The sequence below is a fragment of the Lonchura striata genome, chromosome 1A, assembly GCF_050655825.1.
Source record: "Lonchura striata isolate lonStrDom1 chromosome 1A, ASM5065582v1, whole genome shotgun sequence".
Lineage (NCBI taxonomy): Eukaryota > Metazoa > Chordata > Aves > Passeriformes > Estrildidae > Lonchura > Lonchura striata.
The window spans coordinates 69720202-69738258 of NC_140741.1; the positions used below are offsets into that span (position 1 = coordinate 69720202).

Consider the following 18057-nt stretch of genomic DNA (forward strand, 5'->3'; position numbering starts at 1 on the left):
TCTGTCCCAACCTCTCCCAAGGAGGCAATCCTTTTGGATGAGAGGTTGTTAATACAGATAGGATATCTTTTACTTTCCCATCTCTCTGCACTCGGACATGGCTCATTACAATTATGTTTGAACGAAAACTCTCCTGTTATTACCTTTGCTGGGAAACTGCCCATATCTGGGGAGGAAGAAGCACAATTCCAAGTCTGCCTTGGGAGGAAGCTTCAGTCTCTGTTCCAACTTAGAAGCTATCTTGGTAGCAGGTCAAACCAGATGCTTGGAGGTAAAGCCAACAAAACATGCCAGCTCTGGAAGCCTTGTATCTTTGGAAAAATTGGTTAATAGTACAGATTTTGGTTCAGTAACTTATCTCTGTGTTGGTGAGGAGTCTCCCCTCCTCTGTGCTGCCAGTCTTTGGCATCCCCATTAGCAGAACAAGTGCCTCCTGTGCCCTCCTGTACAAGCAGGCAGCAGCCTGGTCCCTGTCACATCTGCCTTTGGCAGCCACCATCCTCTTCATCCCCTGGAGTAACAGGGACTGAGTACTACAGGCAGCCCCTCACCCTCCCACGGGCACAGGTACATTTTGGGCCACTGGGATCAAACTGCCAAGCTGCAGAGGTACCAGTGGCTCATTGCTGGGTGTATTACCCTGTGGTTACAGGAATCAGGGGGGTTGGAGCAGGAGGTTCAGTGGTGACTAAATGTGACCTGACGAGATCATGAACAGGCCAACAACTTCCAGCTCATCCTGACCCTCCTGGCTTGGCAGCCCAGACAGTGTTAGAGACTTCAGCTTGTCAGAGTGGATCTTGTAATATCTCTAAATGATGCTTGTCTCCTGGGAAAGGAATTAACTAAAGAGATTTGCATCTTTCCTTTTTAAGAATAAAATAAACCATGCCAGCCAAGCCATTTTCACTTAATTTCCCTCCTCACTTTGAAGCCAGGGTGGTCACTTAATGTGTAGAGTTGTTCTGACCCACATGGTGATGTGGGCAAGGCCATTGCTCGAGTTTCCCCAGTCCCTCTGATGTTTATTGGTTTGTTGTGTTGTTGGTTATTGTTTGTTGTTTTTATCCCAGCATCCATGCATTGGCCCCATGTAGCAGCCAGACCATTGCATGGGATGTGCCTCCGGCTTCTCAGCAGCTCAAAGGCAAAAAGGCTGTTTGCTGTGGCATTGGCTTGTGGAATTGCTTTGATTACCAGAAAGACTAGTTTTTGGATTAATTTTGTTCTTTTGAGGACATTTCAGCAATAGATGCCTGATTAGCATACCTTTCCACTTGGACTCTGCCTTTACTCCTTCTTCATCCCCATCTCTAATGGGCAGGGGATGAACAAGCCTATTTCATGATGTTCAGTTCTTCTAAACTTCATCTTCTCTTTTCATTTTTATTGTATTTTGAGCAGCCAGAGAGTTTATGTGTACTAATGTGCTTTAAAAAGGAGGAAGCACCATCCATGCCCCTGACCTGGTTCATCTCATGGGTGCTGGATGGGATGCCCATTTCTGACTGCTTCTTACTCTGCTGTTTCCCTCCACTCTTGTCTCAGGCAGATAAATTTGGAACAGACAGCAGCTGGGGTAAGCCCCAGTAACTCCATTGTCTCTCCTCCCTACACTCATGTCCCTTTCACAGGCCTTTTGATGCTCCTTCAGCAACCAAAGCTGCATCTGCATGCTGCACCACCACTTTGGGTCCAGGCCTTGGGATGAGGGGTGAGATCTGTCCCTGGCAGAACATCATGTACCCCAGAGCCAAATATTTCTAGAAAGCAGGATGGTGACTTTTATATGTATCTGGGAATTTGTCAAATTATTCAGCAAATGTCACTGAGCTACAGAGACACTGATGGTCAGGCACATTTGCTGTGATTCAGAGCTTGTCACAAGCATTTTGCACAGCTCTAGCTCTTGGGCTCTAGCAGCTGGTTCTAAAGCAGTCCATTCCCTGAAAAACACTATGGAGGCAGAGAGCATGAATTATTATTTGTTTTCACTGTGTGGACAGTTGATCAGTGACAGATGTTTTTAATTGCATTAAGCAAGTGGAAATAATGAGAATTAGATAACAGATTCTCCAGGAATTTACATTTAGATTGAGTTACAATTTGCTATTAAAGAAGCAAATTCAATGTAGATGCATTCGTTCTTCAGCAGAAATGGGAGACGATTATTTTTAATTATTATTTGATTACTTAAAAATGTACTGTGTTACTGTACTTAAAAATATTTGACTCAAGGGGATGACTTAATATGTGCACTTTATGTGTCCCTTAAAAGACATGGGACGATGAAATTGCTCATCAGCAAACGACTCCACCTCCCCATTACAGTCATATTGAAAGGCAAATGAAAACCAGAGGCTGCCAGAACCCCATCTCCCAGTGCACACTCTGGCCATGCTGGGGTGGTGCTGATGGGATCAGGCTCACCCAAACTGTCTGCATCCCTGACAAACTGAATTAAGCTGCAGTGATGGAAGACAAGCTGCATCCCCCTTTGGCCACCACGCTCTGCTGGGCTTGGCAGGAATTCCAGGCTGATAATCCCTGTGCTGTTTGGTGGAGCTGAGGGAGAGCCAGCAGGGCTGAGCAGAGGTGGGAGCTCAGGCTGGAGCAGGGCAGGGATGAGCACGGCCTCGGCACACAGGGAGCAGCAGCATCTGCTGCCTCCAGATGCCCCAGATGTGACAGCTATGTCCCCGTCCATGCCAAGAGGAAATGAGCTGTGCTTCAAACCGCTGGAGGTTTTCCTTTTGGAACTCTCTCTCACAGCTCTTTTTTTATTTTATTTTATCTCCTAGATTTCAAGTTTAGCTTCAGACACAGAAATGTGTGAGTCCCCTGTCAGCAGAGAAGGGATTTATGTGCAGTGCAGATTATTGTATGTCTCTGTTTAGCACAGAATCCAAGCTATAATATTTTTTTTTTATCAGCTAGCTGGCTCAGCTTTTAATTTTTTTTCCCCTTTTGCCTAATGAGAGCCTTATCCAGAACCCCTTGAAGTCACAGTCTGTCTATCAGCTTCAGTAGGCTTTGGATCAGATTTCACATCACTGATTCATTATTAATTACACATCTGGGACTCCTTTTTCAAAGAGTTCATTGTTAAACAAATTCACTATTAGACATTACAGATTTGGCATACTTGTGCATTTAATAAAACTCTGGCAAACCAGCAAAGAGCCATAGGCCAGCTTCTCTTCTGGTAGTGATGGATGAATCTCCACTGAGCAGCAGTGGTTTACACTATAAGGATATAATATATCTCTTTGCTCTCATATAACCACTTTCTGTGTGAGATTAAGTCTGTGTTTGAGAATTTTGCCTTTTCTGTGATTTCTCATCTCCTTTTTATAAGTTTTCCTACCAGCAAGAGTTCCTCTGTGGATTCATACACTGCAGGGTGAAATATATTTGCCATTGAGTTTCTTTTCAAAGAGATTCTGGCACCTTTTTCCTTGCACAAACTGCAGTCTCATTTTCAGAACTTCCTGGGACAGCAGATAGGCAAGCAAATGTATTCCTGATCCTTATGGCAAGTGGAATGGAACATTGTCTTTCTAAATATACTCCTCCATAGTCCTCCAAAATCTAGCTGAAGTCCAGACATTGAAGTGACCAAGAAGCTGCTATTGAATAATTTTTGCAGGGGAATGTATAGAAATAAAGGTTTTCCTACTGAATTCCATTCAATAGGAGCTTATATCGTTGGTGGGAAAGGACATCTTATATTGTGATTTAATGGTGCAGGGTATTATTCCTGCTTAGCAGCTGATGGCACAGGGACCAGCATCCCATATAGGTGTTTCCTGTGCTACAAGGATCTTCTAAGCTGCACTCAGCCCATCCCATGCTTTTGCAGGGCTGCCCCAGACACATGAGGAAAAAACGATGGAGTGAGATCTTCTTTTTTTCCTGATGCCATATCAGAGTTTAACTGACTGGTCCTGATTAATACCAGTTAATACCAAAGTCCAAGTAAATTGTGGGGATATATTCAGACAATGGCTACCCAGTTTCCAAAGCTTTCACTTAGTCAACAACTGCTTAAGGTATATGGAAAGGAAAACCAATAGAAATCCAGCTCCCACCATTTAAGTAATGAAGCTCTGAATGCTGATCAGAGGCAGACATCCACTGAGTCCATGGCATGCTCCCAATGCAAGGGATAAAAACTACCACACAGTTGTGGAAGGGTATGTGAAGGAAAGGAGAATTTTGACACTGGGGCACTTGTGCCCCTGGCAAGTCAAAGCTAATTCCCTACTACAAGTGAAACATCTCTCCTGCTTTATCACAGAGAATGACAAAACCTTTTCCCTGCCCAAATTCACCTTTCTCAGTTTTTCAGAAAGCACATTAAATGCAATTTATGAAGTGCAAATCTTTCTAAAACTGCAGCCCTTCAGCATTAGAAATTATAAACTCATTTATTCCTTGCCATAGAGCAAGTTTGGGGTTTGGTCACCTGGTAGGATATGAGGAGGGAGAGAGAGATGAGAGAGATCTGTCACACAGGCAGTGTGGCTGCTGGCCAGTCAGCAGAGATGCCTTCAGCTGCCAGAGGCCATCAAGACCTCCAGCATCATTTTCTGGAGGTGTTTGTGCTTCCAGCATCTGCCAGCAGCATGACTGATCTCCAGGCTGGCCCAGCTTATGACTTTCTCACTCAATGACATTTACTGGGAACAGGGTCTCTGATATCCTTGCCCACACTGTTACTGTGGGATCTGCTCCTGCCCATCTTCCACAACTGGTTTAATGAAATCAAGAAGAGATACAGTTGCCTAATCACTTCCATCTCACTTTGCAGTGAGGCTGTGGCTGGGTAAGACCCAGAAAGACATTTTCTGGGCATTGTCAAGGAAGCTCAGCCTGTGCCCATCAACTCACGGTGCTATGCCACTGCATGGTACACTTGGACATTTCCCCATCCACAGGCCAAGGATCACTCCTTTTCAAAAGCCAGGCTGCCTTTATTTGCTTTCTATCCCTTCTGCTTAGAAAAATTTCCTCAATTCTCCACAGTCTACAAGCTTCTCCTTTCATGGTTCATTACATTCATTGGCTAATTCTAGTATTGCCCCTGTATGTGGGTCATCACCCACATTTGTATGCACTTACATTTTCCAATTATTTCCTTAGTAGCTGTTTATCACTAACAGTTTCTACGCTGCCTGAATTCTCTCCTAACCATTCTGTCTCATTTCTTTATTCTTTCTTTGCAGAAAAAAAAAGGTTGGGGTTTTTGTTTGTTTGGCTTGTTTTTTTGGTGGTTTTTTTTGTTTGTTTGCTAGTGGGTTTTTTTTAATAAAAGACACTCACTATCTCATCCAGTCATTCATTTCACCCTCCTCCTTTATAATGGAACTGGTTTATTACCAGCACTTTTTTTTTACAAATATCAGGGGAAATAAGCCTTTCTTATTCTCCCAGTAATTCCTATGGTGAGCAAGTATTGTTTTGCTTTCTTTTCTTTTGAGTTGTGGCCAATAATCATTTTTCTGCTTGCCGCCTCCTATACTTATGGGGGTTGCACTGTGACATTGGTGAGCCTGTAGTCAGAAAATGAAGCCCAGCATACTTGTCCCCTTCCCATTCACCATCAGGGCTTGCCTACAAGGCATTAGAACAGAGCTGTGAGGAGGGGGGACTGCAAGGACCCATTTAGGCTCTTGACTGTCCTGATGTGCACCAGGTTGATCCATCTAGAAGTGGAGCCAGAACTTGCTTGTGCCCCTGGTTTGCCCATTGAGCCTTGATCTGCCCCTTGAAGCTTCTTCTCCCTGTCCTTCTGCTATTGACAAGGGCAAGTGCTGGATGTGGTGGCTGCTGTGACTGACAGAGGGGACCAGACCAGAGGATCCAGGCAGATTCCTTGCTGTGTCCCAAGGCATGCTGGACATGGGAAATTTTGCTTCTTAGGGACACACACTGAAGCTGAATTCATATATAAGCCCTGAATGTACAGACTCAATAGGAAAGACTGCACAGATGCTGAAGGCAGGGCAAAGTTCTGTGCTTCTGCAGATGAAAAGTTGTTGATTTTTTTCCATTTCCTCTGAAATAACCATGGGTCTATCACAAATCTAATCCTTGGTTATATCTTGCATCTTCTGCTGACTCAAGAAGCAAAGTCTCCTCTTGGGTGCTCAGCCAGAGTGGAGAGCCCCCCTGTCCTACAGGACAAGGTGTATCAGACCCTGCCCCATGGCCCAGCCAGGTCAGGGGCCAGTCCCCACTCTGGTGAACCTGGGGACCACACCCAGGCACAGGAAGCCAGAATACAAGCAAGAAGTGGGGTGGCACTGATTTCCTGTGCCTTGGGAGCTGGACCTACACAATGCATCACACTTTTACTTGACTTCAAGGTTCAAGCAGCTTCCTTAGCTATCCCCTGTCTCTCTTAGCCTGACCACTTGACACCCCATAACATCTGAGCTTTGCCATCAGGCAAGGAGCAATGTAACCAACATCTGGCAAGTGAAGTTCAGCCTCTCTCTCCTGACCTTCCCAGGGGAAGAACTGTCTGATGAGTAGAATTTTCATAGAGTGATTTACATTTGAGTATATTAAGCCAGAAGCTTCACAACATTGTGATATGTTCTTAATGTTGCACAGATAATTAAACTGATGAGAACATGCAGGAAGACCAATGTGCTTCAAATCCCAAGTTCCTTAGGGAAGGGAAATCCAACATTGCTGCATGTATGGAGAATCTACTCCAGTGCATTTGACTGCATCCCTGAGTACAGACAGAGAAGATGAATGCACAAAAGCCCATGTACCCACTATGCTTCTGCAGGCATTCACCTTCCCCAGTCTCAGCACATGAGGATGTAGATCTTGTTAAGTTTAATTCATTTCCCTGCACTCACAATTTGTGTGTGAAATAGAGCAGGATGACTTCATCCTATGCATGCAACCTAGCACTGTTATTTATTTACTTGATTTACTTTTAGTTTATTTTTTTACTTTATTTACATTAGGTTTGCTAATGGAGGGGTTTTTAAATAAATGATTTTAATTTGTTTAGAAAATGCACTATAAAAATAAGCATTCACTTAACTTACTAAATATTTTCAGCAATGAAGAAGTGACTTGGAGTGAGGATGGAAATAAACATCCTCATTCAGGAGAGATTTTTAAAAAGCAAACAGAACATAAGAATGCATCTAAGCTAGTATGTCTTGGGAAATTATTTTTCCTTTTCCACATGAGCAATAACAGATCAAGAGCATTTCCAAGCACCAATTTCTGTAGGCTGCATGAAGGGAGATGGACATTTCTACAGTTGATTTGAAACTGGATGAACTAGAGCGCTTCGGAGGTTTACAGTAGAAAAGATAAATGGATTGTGTGAGCTGTCCAATTTCATTATGTGCCCTAGCCAAACTCTTTCTTTAATGTTTGATAGAATTATGATCAAATATTTCAAAATAAAAATGCTGACCTCTATAGAAATTGTTGTTGACCTTGTCAAGGTAGGTTTAATGCTTTAAAAGAATACCAACAATGTCTCAGTGATATAAAACTTCAACAGACACTACCAAATCAAAAAATATATATAGAAGGCAGCTGGTTATTCACACTGCCCGAGTGCTTATCAAGCCCCATTGTCAGCTGAGTGTGAAATGGATTCCTGCCCAGAAAGCTGGCTCTGAAGCTCACTTCATGTTCAAAGTTTGATTTGCCACATGTGATAGTCAGATGATTCAAAACACAATTGATTTTCTTGCAGAAGTTCACTACCCTGTTTCAAAATTATACACATCTCCAGAAACCGAAAGGCAAATATTCATGAAGACCCAAAATACTTTAAGCCAAATATTTACGATACCGATTATCTGAATAAATTTGTCACATACTTTCTTAAAGTAGGCCACCTCACTTCCAACCCAGAGTGCAGCACAGAATATGCCATATCTGTGTCTTTTTTTCTTTGCATTAAGACATGGGTTTGAACCAAAGCCCTGCACACAAACCCTCTTAACTCCCCAGCATGTGCAATTAGCATCTTGAGCTGCTTCAGTTTCTGTTCATTTAGCATCAGTTGGAGAGCTCCATCTAATCTGGCCTCTGTATCCGTCACTGCTGCATGTTACGTACAAAGGAAGGTGAAAAATCTGAGCCCCCAGTTCTGTGGTAAAACCATCAGATATGTTCAGCCTCAGTAATATCATTGCTTGCTTAAATTCATTGCAGATAATGACAACAAAATCCATCTCTGTTGCAGGGGCATCTTCCACAGGTTAAATGCCTTTGTGTTGAAAAATGAGACTTTTCTGACTCTTTGCAAGGATGGGGGAAAGAAGAAAGGGTTGCCTGGTTGCCCGGGCTTCTTTGAGGCTGTGAGAGCATGATTTCCTTTGGCCTTTTTCAGGTAACTAGTGCTGCTATAGCCAGTGCTGCTAAACCATGGAGATCCAAGTGCCTAACATACCCAGTGCCAGTGACCTGGAGATCAGGTGGAGTGGGAGAAGCTGAAACCACCATAACCTTGAAAGTCATGGCTTGTTTTAAAGCACAAATGCTTCACTCCACTGCTTGTATGAAACTGATGGCCCTAAGCCAGTGCAAAGTCCTCCTGTGGGTGGGTATTTTCCTTCTGCTCTGCTGATCTATCATCCATATTCTTCTCATTTATACATACAAATCTCATAGATGCTTCATTAATGAGGAGATGGGAAGCTACCAAAGAGATCACTAATAGGTTCAAGACATTGAGGGTGATTTAAAGGGCTAGTGAATCTCATCATCATAGATGGGAATGGCTTTTCTTCTGCTCTAAAGGAACTGAATTTGCTTGAAAGTTGCTTGTTTGGGTCCTCATAAGTCAGTACCTTTTCTTTGCACCAGTCCTTCTGAGTTAGTGCCTCATAAGTTTGCTCTAAATTCCCTGAAAGTTAAAAAAAATCAATCAAACCTGTCAAATTTGGGATGTATTTTCATTAAAACTGTATTAACACACAGCATGCAGCTCCTGATGTTACTATAAAACCTCTCATGGAATTAAAAGTAGCCTCATGAAAACACAGTGTTTGCTGGAGTAAGCACACGGTGAAGCAAGCAGCCAGCCAAGCTTGTCTTCAGGAGTGTCTTGTAAAGGTCAAACCAGATTTGATGTTGTGTTAGGATTTGGGGGAGACCCAAAGGAAGATAAAAGACGGAGGATCTGTTTTTTCCAATAACCCAAAAACAAATCTAGAAAGTTTAAATAAAGAATAATAAAAGTTGCATGTGCAAATTGACTTTGGGCAGCTTTTTAACTTGCTTCAGTGATGTTTTCATGGCTGATTAGATAGATGAGCTGGCAGCAGCTTTGGCAGTGCTACAAAAAACATTTTTACATCAGTCAGCATAAGGAATTCCACACTTCCCATCAAATCCCTCTGAAAAAGAATTCTGCTTTCCCTTCCAATCCAGTTTTGCTTCTGTGGTTGGCCAGATCTTCTCACTCAGTTCATGCTCCTGGCCACAGTTCAGTCAGAAAGAACTCAAGGGAGAATTGAGTCCTCACACGAGGTTATCCTGTGTGATTTTTCTCATCCTCAGAAAAATATCCCAGGGGGATATGTGAGGATTTTGACCACTTTCCTGTAGAAATGCTGTGCAGAAAGGACTGCTTGTGCTCCTTGTAATTCAGGTCTATGGACAAAAAAAAATGTGATCAGAGCCAGGGCCAGCCCCAAACCTGGGGTTTTCCTTCTGCCATCCTCAGCACATCAGCCAGGCTCTGTCTTTATATGGGGAATTAGCTGTTCCCAGTGGAGACAGAGAAGGGATGGAGTGGGCAGAGGGCTGAGGGAGGGAAGAGAGAAGTGCTGAGGCTTTTGTTGTGGATGAGAGAAAGATCTGAGCATGAAGCAGATTTCCTGTCCCAGTACCAGCTGCAGCTGGCTGGCCTCTTTGGATGCAGTCACCTGAAAACTCTGCTGGAGCTGTAGGATCATACAGATGGCAACAGAGAGGAATGGGGTCACTGGGCATTGACACAGACCCCTTCTGAATGAGGGAAGAGTGCAGCTGCCTCTGCATCAGGCAAGAAAGGGAGGAGTGATTCTAGAGACCCAAAAGTGTATTTTTCATCCAACCAACTGCTTCTCATTTTGGTTTTGACATGAATTTGCCATGCAGATGTGGCCAGCTCATGATTTTTGCTTTCTGTGACTGCAAAATTATTTAAGCAGATTCCCATTGCTGATATATAGGGGAATTAGAGAGTATCAGCAATGCCTTCTGACTAAGAGATGGAGTGTCAGGTATCAGCTGAACCCAGAAATGCAGCTATCTCTGGATATTTCTGAGGCAACTTGTCAGTAGGGTGTTTCTAATCCTTTTACCAAAGAGATTTTTTTTTAGAAAACTTGGGGAATTTTTTTTGTCTATTTCTCTCTGACCCTAATAAATCTTAATTCCCACAACTTGCGGGTGTTGACTTTCCAAGAAAAAAAGTCAATGGCATTCTGACACCACCCTCCACATTCCCGAGGTGGCTGCTGGAGGCAAGTTGTCTCATTTGTTTATGTAAATGAAGAAAAGAGATTTTTAGAGCCAACCTCTAACTGTGGGAAGGAGGTGCTGCCTGTGCCGGCACGAGCAATGCTCCTGCTGCAAGTCCCCAACACTGACGGAGTTCAGCTGTTCCCTGATAAAAAATAAGGCTCTCCCTCTCCAGGCATTTTGCATTTCAATGAATAATTTTTCACCCAACTACATCCCAGCCTGCTTTGATTATGTGCACTCCATAAATTGACATAATAACGTGGAGTTGAGGAATAGAAGATCTATCCTCTATTCCCCATAAGGGGAATTGCAGCCCCTAAAGCCCCAAGCCTTTAGCCTGAGCAGTTTTGTACAATATTATTACCCTGCATTCAGATGACATAATTACCAAAAGAGCCATTACTGGATATTTATACAATATTATATGGAGTGACTTATATGGTTTTTTCTTTTCTTGGAAATGCGTGAAAGGGGTTAAACAAGATGATGATAGAGCTGTTGGCAGACCCAGTTTGACAAGAGGAGAATTGCAAGTGAGGGACAGTTCAGTGGCCCCTGGATGAAAGAATTACATGTTCTGTGTACGAGGAAGCAGGGGAGGGATGGAGTTACAGTCCATAAGGCTGCTGCCAGTGAGTATCAATGCCCTGAGGAACAGAGTCAGAACACACAGGGTCAGTATGGGCTTCTTTACTGCCCTAACCTCCCCTCCGTGCTGTTGGACCATAGGGCTGTGGCTGGTTTTAGCAGATGATCTAATTCATGGGGAGGACCTGGAGTTTGCTTCATTAGCAAATGCTAATAGTCGGTGGAGGGGAAGAACTGTGTGTGAAGCAGCATTTGGCACTTTCATTTCCTCCTGATTACACTGCCCAAGGCTGGAGCAGACCCAAGAAGCAGCGCTGTTCCCTGCCTGGTGGGACCGCGCTGGGCACAGCCACGGGAGGAATTGCTCTGCATTCATGCAAACCTCTCCTTTTCCACCTCACCTCTCCTGCTGATGGACTTGGCCTCACTGCACCCATTCCTCAGCCTACACTGCAACTCAAGCCACCAAAAATGTGTTTTTCAAACATTCAACCTTTGAATTTTGAGCAAAATTTGACCAAATCAACAGGACTTGAGAGGCTGGTTTGAACTAAATATGCTTCACTGTCCATCCTGCAGAAACCAAACCTGCTCACTGCTAAATACCAGTGGCTTGAGTCCTGGAGCCTGTGCCTGGTCACAGCTGGGTTATAAAATCAGTGCTGAGCATTGCAGCACTTGGCTTAGCAGTGTCTCATCTCTGCATTCTTGTGCTATATTGCACTGTAAGTCCCTCCAGCAAGGAGACAGTGGATGGTAGCAGTGTTTTTACCCTTAATGACTGAAGCATTGTTTGGTGTGAGTTAGGTACCTGGTTCCCACAGCTCAGCATGTGTCTGTGCTGGATAGATTTGGGAGGCACGTGTCTGTCCATATGTTGGAAGTGTACGTTACCCAGAAACCTTCTGCTGCAGAGAATTAGGGAGAAGCTATGACATGGGGGAGGGGAACAGTTTGTTTGACAGTTAATAAAACAATGAAATATACTTTGTGTGTGCCTGAGTTTCTAGGGACATACCAGCAGCTGCTAATACCGTGTCATCTGTTTTTTATTCATGGCACTGCTGGACTGTGGATAGATAATCTCTCTCTATAACTCACTCATTTCTAAGCTTAATGGGAAGCTGTCATAGAGAAACATGCTTCTCTGCCAAAAGTGGGCAGTCTGTCTTTCCATTGGGGGAACACATGATTCCAGAGTTCCTTGCTCTGCTCAAATCCCAGTAATGTTGTCTTTTAATTATATTGAGTATTTAATACTGGAATGCTTGTGTTTCTGCTGTATTTTCCACAATGACTGGCAGAAACATCCCATTCTGCCTCTGTCAGGTAGAGAGGACCTCAATCCCTCTGATGGGATCCTCCCCATCCCTCCATCCCATCTGGTCGTCCTCGTGACCATTCTCTGGACCCACTCCAACAGGTCCATGTTTTTGCTGTACTAAGGGCTTCATAACTGGATGCAGCACTCCAGTGGGATCTCACCAGAACAGAGTAGGGGGGAACATTTGCCTCCCTCGACCTGCTGGCCATGTTTCTTGTGCTGTAGCTCAGGACACATTTGGCTTTCTGGGCTGCAAGTGCAGAATCATGCCCAGATTTTCATCCACCAGTACTCCAGTGTCCCTGTCCACAAAGCTGCTTTCAATCTCTTCATTGCCCAGCCTGTCTCTGGGGAATACCAGACACCAGGGGTTTCCCTGACCCTGTGTGTTGCACTTGACCCTGTTGAACCTCATGAAGTTCCCATGGACCCCCTTCTCAAGCTTGTACATGTCCCTTTGTTTGGCATCCCTTCCCGACAGCTTGGTGTCAAGCTTCTCACAGTCAATAAGAGATTAATCTCCCCAGAAGCCCTCTGCCTCCTCCTCCCATCCTGTGGCTAGCCCATACCCATAACATGTCAGTATTATCACTAAACCTGTGTGACAGTGACTGTGGCTGGTGTTAGGAGGCACCAAAATAGGATTTTCATGTCACGTGGAGCAGCAGAGTCTTGCTTTGCATCACCTGTATCTCACATCCTCATTTTCTGCTTTTCAGCACTGAGGAGGTGTCCCATGAGCAGACCCCAGCCTGCCCCCCCAGTGGGTACAGCAGCCCATATTAATGAGCTCATGCTAATATGAACTCGTCCAATAAATACACCAAAGAACCATGAAACTCTGGGATTTTGACATTGAAGCAGTTTGAAACATCATTCCTCATGCAGCTTCCCTTTTCCAAGGAGCTCTCAGGCTTGTCCTTCCCCTCCCTACTTGCCTTCAGTGCTCTCTGTGCTCTGCTTGTTGTTCAGGGAAGTTACCATCGTGTCTAATTGGGAAGAGACACCTGTAGAGTGCCTCTGTGCAGAGATAACTGGAGTGCATGGAAGAGAGACTCATCCCCTGTGGTTAATTTGCCAGTGCTCAGTTCTCCTTTAAATGGAGGCAAGGAGATACAGACAGAGCTGGGACATGGTGTGCACTGAAGTCTTCTTGGTGTAGTTTTTGCTATCACAGGCTGTGCCTATAGTCTGGGGTGTGGAGTGGGCTCTTTAAGCAATGGGGAATTGCAGGGAGACATCCCTTGGAGTGTCAGCCAAGTGTGATCCCATACAGACCTTCTTGCATTGCCTTTGGTGCTTTTTCATCATCTTTCTTCATGGCAAGTTCAAGTCACAGAGCTGCTACTAAGGCTTAGCCCTTTCCCTCCTGACACCACTAATAAAATTCTCCCTTTCCTCTAAGTCATTATTTGAACAAACTTCAGCTGTTTTGGAGGGCAAGGAGGGAATGAGTTCACTGCTTCAAGCCTGCAGGGTTGTAAAGAGCCCCAGCCATGTGCTCACTGTGCTCCTCACTGCTGAGGCTTTGTGGATGCATGGCATTATCATTTCAGACAAACCTCTCCAGCGTAGCCAGGGAGCAGGGAAGGATGTTTGGGTCATTCTACTAATAAGGAGGCAGCCCCTAATGAGTCCATCTCTGCTCCCCTGCCTCTCCAAGAGGAAAGGAAGAAGGCTCAGAGTGCTCTGAAGTCAGGCTTGACTTCACAGCAGAGCTGTCTGCTCTGCAGAGTATCAAGAACCCCTTGGACAAAGTTTGGTGCCATCATACCTGACAGGTGGATCCTGACATATAGAAAATGTCATGTTTGCAAGTCCAGGAAGTCCAGGCTGCAAAATGTAACTTGTTCCAAGCTGAAGTAGGATTTGGGGAGTACAACTATGGATCCAGAGCCAGGAAAGCACTCAGGTTACTGCCATGCGGAGAAGCCTCAGGGCAAGGTTTGGATAATAAATGACACATGTCTGTAGCAGAGACTGGGATACACAGGAGTGTAGGTCCCTCAGCCTTTCCTCCTGGCAGAAGTAAGAACTTACCAGGAACAGGATCTTCTTCCCCAAGGCCACAGCTCCAGTGTGCTGGGACCACAACTGGGTCCCTGCTGATTTCTCTAGCAACAATAGCAATTGATTTACAGAACACTGTTCTTTACATGCCTTTCTGCAAAGAGGGTCCTGAAGCAGCAGGGAGTAGCAGGGGATTCCCTGGCTGTATAATGCTGCTCTGACAACCTACCCCACCAGCAAAGCATGGTCAGCCCTTGCTGGTCCAGATGAAGGATTTCTCCTGGTGTTCCCCATCCCAAGTTAAGGCCAGCCAGCTGCAGCTATGACAGCCCCCCAGGCTGCTTTTTGTGATACATGTTACATGGAGGGTGCCAGGAAGGTGTAGGTAGGAAGGGGGTGAGGAGCAGCAGATGCAGAGGGGTCTCTCCATGCTTGCTTGGGCAGCTCCCAGGGCAATACAGTCCAGCTCTGTAGCTCTGCATCATTGAGGACATGGTTCAGCTTCTACTTGGAATACCACCTGTTACCCTGATCTATTTCTGTGGGATGCACAGGGTGCATCTTGCTGACCATCCAGTTATATTGAATCCAGAAAGTCCCAGGCCCACTTTCTATTGATTTCCCTACTCTCACAGACCAGTCCCCATCTCCTTCAATGTGTATGTGATGGAAGTTTTATTAATGCAAAATTTTCCCTCTGGAAAATGAAGTCCAGAAATTAATAATGAATTAAAACAACTTGCCACAGGCATTGCTAATGAGCTCTTTGTCTGCACAGCTCACATGAAAGGAGGTCATTGCTCAGCCGTTCCCATCGCGGATGGCAAGAAGATTAACTGCTAACATCCAGCCTGGGGTGTCTCCTGAGACAGCAGGACAGGCTGCAGCTCAGCTTCTGCATGGCTGCCTTGTCCTGCCTTATCCCTGCTGTGCAGGTTTGTCTCAAAGAGTCTTTACTACCTGGAGAAGGCACCTTCCTTCCCTCCAAACACTCAGGTTGCCTGTCTGTGTTGGGAGGACATCCGAGTCGTTCCACTGGAAAGGACAATAACCTTGCAGAGCTTAAGGGGAGATCGGAAAGTAATCTTGGAGGGGACTAGTGGGGCTTAACTTCACTGCCATAAGCCTCTTCAGGGACTCTGGCCCAGAAACTAACCTGGCACCACTCCAGTGCTGGGCCTGCATCTATTGTTCTTTTCCCTTATCTTGCAAGGCAAAGGGTTATCCTGCCTTATCTGCTACCACAGGCTTTGGAAGAGGCCCCGCTGCAGAGGGTACTGGAAATCGTGCCCCTGCTGAGCCTCAGGGGGCTGTGCTCAGAGAGGAGCATCCCCTTCTGGGCAGTAGACATGGGAAAGCTGTCACACCATGCTGACCACCTCTCCTTGGCTTTTTCAGCCTGGTCTCACTCAGCAGAAATAAGGAAGCAGCATGTTGCATTTACCCATCCTGGGGTGGGTGGGTGAAAGCAGGTGGTTATGGGTGCTGCTCCTCACTTGATAGGTGGATGCATCAGTGCATGGGGCAAGGGAAGTTGAGCATCATTTGTCTATAATGTGATGTTCTCTATGACTGAAGAGCAGAAGGAACTTTCTCCATTGTCCAGCATCCCTTGTGGCAGTGTTGTCTGCCTGCAGCAGAGGGACCCATACCTTCTCCATGTCCACAGGCAGCCACTTACAGATCAACTATTCATTGCTCCATTCTGCTTTCCTGCAAAAGCTCAACCTATAACTTCCATGTGCTTAACCCAGGCTTGGGAAAACTGCTGTGTTTGAGGTGTGATGTTTCACCACCCATTCCCACCCCTGCTCTCTCAGGTGGGGCACCCAGCCAGTCTAACTGATGGCTTATTCCCTTGCTTGGCAGCACAATTGCTTGTTTGTCAAATAACTGAGTCACACAGAGCACTGGGCACCAGGCAGTGACAGCCACACAGCTCCCAGCCTGTAATACATTCCAGCATGGAGATGCCTGGATTCACCTCCACCAACAGTTCCCACCATGGCCTTGGCCATGGAGGAGTCAGTCCTGCCATGCATTCCCACCCCTCCTCTAGTGGTAGCCCTGGGCTGGGAAGAAATCCCTTTCTGGTGCAGAGAGAATTTGAGCTACCCAGAAGAGAAAGGAGCAAGGACCCTTGGGCAAGGGCAGGGGAAAAGCAAGGCTTCAAACTGTACATTGACAGCAGGAAACAAACCCCTCTTTCTCTCTCTCCTTTAAAAGTTTGTGCTTGTTTGTCTGTTGTTAAGCAGAAAACTCAGACAATGCCCCCAGTAACTACCTGCACTGAACCCTTAAATCTCTGAATTCACCTGGCAGTCTTGCCATCCTCTTCGTCACAATATTTGTGTATACCATAAGTCAAACTGTAGCTTGTCCTTAAAATGCTCTGACAAAGAGAGATTCATCTTGAAGGAGGCAGGGATGCTGCAAATGTCCATCCCATCCAGCACAATACCAGGAGGGAAGGAGCTGAGGATCTCCCAGTGAGACTGGTGTAGCTGGTATGCTCTTTGCTTGGGTCTTTGACTGGGCTCAAGGGGACAAGGGACTTGACCATGGTCCCATGCCTGCTCCATTCATCTCTAAGCACTATTTGGGAGCTTGTTCAGGAGTGAAGGTCAATGCAATCAGCAGCGTTGTCATAGCAGAGCCTCCAATGGTTGTGCCTGAGAAGTTTGACTTGGGAATTAAAATGAAGCTGGTTGCATCCTACCTATTTGTTATCTGCCAGGCTGTTCCTCCTACACATCAACTTCTCTCATATGCATTCAGAGGCTGCATTAAGCCAGGGCTGCATTTAGGCAAAACCTGTAAAAGAAAGACAAGAGAAGAAGATCTCTGTTCTTGAGCCCTCGGCCCCAGGAGAAAATGGGGGGGACTGTGGTCCCAAACAATGAAAAACTGAACTGTTGTTTTCTCCCCTCTTGGCAGGGCATCCTTGAAAGGAAAATTCCTAAGAGCAATCTGTCCATCCATGCATTGTGGTAAGAGCACTGTACATAGAAAGGAGAAGGGTCACCATGACAAACTTTTTCTCCGGGCGGTGCCATGTGTGACATGGAAACACAGGATGTGGAGCTGTGTTTCTTAGGGGGTCTGTGGCACAGGAGAGACTCCTGTTCCCTCAATGGACTGAGTATCGGTTGTTTGGAGGGTGAAAGCCTGATTAGGGTCCAGATTGTGTCTCGCTGTAGTTTGTTAGAGTTGGGTGGTTAGTGGAGGAATGTTTTGCAAGGTTTTCATTTGATCTTTGTGTAGTTTTTTTTTTCCCTTCTTTAGTTTTCTCTTTTCTTTAGTAGTAGTAGTTTAATAAAGTTTTTTTCTGTTATTAAGCTTAAGCCTGCTTCGCTCTGTTCTAAATTCCACTTCACAGCATTCAAGGGAGGGATCACATTTTCATAGGGGCTCTGGCATTGTGCCAGTGTCAAACCATAACAACAGATAATTGCTTCTTTCTTTGCTGGCATGACCTAGAAACCCTTACACATTGGATGTCCCCATAGGGTGGGTAGAAGATGCTGTAATGCTCATATGAATGCCAGGGAAATATACAGAGAAGGAAATTTGTCCCAGATGTGTCAGATACTGTGGAGGTGCTGAATTTAGGGGCATTTTCAGAGAGT

At 45.3% G+C, this 18057-nt stretch overlaps 1 protein-coding gene across 10 annotated transcripts in view; it reads left to right on the top strand.

Moving 5' to 3' along the window:
* FRMD4A (FERM domain containing 4A) overlaps positions 1-18057 on the top strand; it is a 356355-nt gene that overhangs the window by 240282 nt on the left and 98016 nt on the right. The window lies entirely within an intron of this gene.